The sequence below is a fragment of the Nannospalax galili genome, unplaced genomic scaffold (assembly GCF_000622305.1).
Source record: "Nannospalax galili isolate Female #2095 unplaced genomic scaffold, S.galili_v1.0 scaffold402, whole genome shotgun sequence".
Taxonomy (NCBI): Eukaryota; Metazoa; Chordata; class Mammalia; order Rodentia; family Spalacidae; genus Nannospalax; species Nannospalax galili.
In genome coordinates this window covers 182,520-184,326 of record NW_008348875.1, presented here as the reverse complement: position 1 = coordinate 184,326, position 1,807 = coordinate 182,520, and the positions used below count along the sequence as shown (strand labels likewise).

The window sequence follows — 1,807 nt, the reverse complement described above, 5'->3', positions numbered from 1 at the left end:
AAAATGGAAATAAACCACATGGTAAAGAAAAAGAAAGAGCCCGAGACAGGTTGGTAGTAGGAAACATATCTTACAAGGGAGAAATAGAGAAAACTGGGGTTCTCAACTGGGAAGGGACGAGGGAAGGACATACAAGGATCCATGGGGGTAAAGGAGGAGAAGTAATTCAAAAGAGGGGGGATAATAAGAGATAAGTATTATCAAAGAGAAAATGAGGGCACTTAAACTGGGAAGGGAGGAGGGAGATTAGGCAGGGAGAGAGAAGAGAGATAAATAAGGCTGAGGTGGTGTGAAAAGTCAGAATGAAAAATACACCTACAATGTTTAAACATGAGTATATGAGTATAATTGAACGTTACATAACATGAAACACAATGCCAGGCAGAAAAGAACTCTCCCTTTGAGTTTTTGGTCAGGGTGGTCCAAGTGGTTCCCAAAATAACACAGGCTGTTGTCACACCTTCATTGCTGTGAGAACTTGAAAGTAAGACCCTCTAACAGAGCTATAATACTTTTAATTGCTGTCTTCATTTCTGTAAAAACAATCTTAACTACATAGTAGTTCAAGACTAACTTTGATCATGGTACTTTGTTTTATTTTTAAGAAAAGCATTCGAGATAGGTTATACTCAAGACGTTGGGCTGGAGAAGATACAAACCTCCATTGGTTTTCTTCTCCCAGAGTGAGTGAATAGGCTGAGGGCATTGTGAGAGCAGCATCTCTCATCCTTTTGCTGCTGTTTTCTGAGTGGGGCACATTTCAAATCTTTCTTCTTATCCATATCAAGGATTCTAGGAAATTGTTCTGGATATTCAATATTGATCAAAATTTCAGTTCTGTTTGCAGATTTTTATTACTTTAATGCCATTTACAAGCCTGGATCAAATTCTCATAGAAGGAGGAGGGAAAAGAGAAAGAGGAGGAGAGGATGATGTGGGGAGAAGGAAGAGGAGGGGGAGGAGGGGCAGGAGGAGGAGGACAAGGGGGAGGACAAGGAGGACTAAGAGGAGACAGAGGAGGAGGAGGAGGAAGAAGAGGAGAAAGAGGAAGGAGGAGCTGGAGGAAGGCGAAGAAGGGGGGGAGAGACGCGGCGCGGGGGGGAAGGAGAGTGTCCGCACTTCTAACGCTGACATTTTGAATTTGGCTAAGTGCATACTGCTGCTCATTCCAACAAATTTATAGTCTGGAATAAGTCTACATAGATTCACCAAAAACGGTGTTTGTTAATGACGTTTCAGAATATCGCTTCTCGGCCTTTTGGCTAAGATCAAGTGTAGTATCTGTTCTTATCAGAATATTTTATCAAACTGAAGTTCACACATTTATCATTAAGAGCTTCTTTCCAATTCTGGAGTTCTAGCTGCACCTTACATAAGCAAAGCTTTGGAGAAACCTGTTAGATGGAGCGCAGCTTATATTATACAGGATCTAGGAAGATATGTGAAGCGTTTGACAATATAGCCATGTAGTCTATCACATTCAGTAACAGAATTAGAGCTATGTCATATTTATCTTAACTTCCAATTTAAAAATAAAAGGTAATTAAAACAGCTTATACACAGAGTCTTAAAACAGACTTCTGTTAATAATTCGTTAGATTTTCTAGTGTCTGGATAATTTTCTCATTTACTTCTAGCGTGCATTGAACTTAACTCAAGAAAATCTGAAAATTCCAAATAAGCAGATTTGGGTCAGAAGCACACTTTAAAATTAAGATAAATTCAAGTGAACAATGCACAGCATGTTTACCCTCAAATTTCACTCTGAAAAGAAGAAAGGGGGATTGCCAGTCCGCAAGGCTTGGTA

At 39.7% G+C, this 1,807-nt stretch overlaps 1 pseudogene; it reads left to right on the top strand.

The window, feature by feature from the left end:
* The first annotated feature begins 1,242 nt into the window (after positions 1-1,242).
* On the top strand, positions 1,243-1,398 carry LOC115072536 (annotated as a pseudogene).
* The last annotated feature ends 409 nt before the right edge of the window (positions 1,399-1,807 follow it).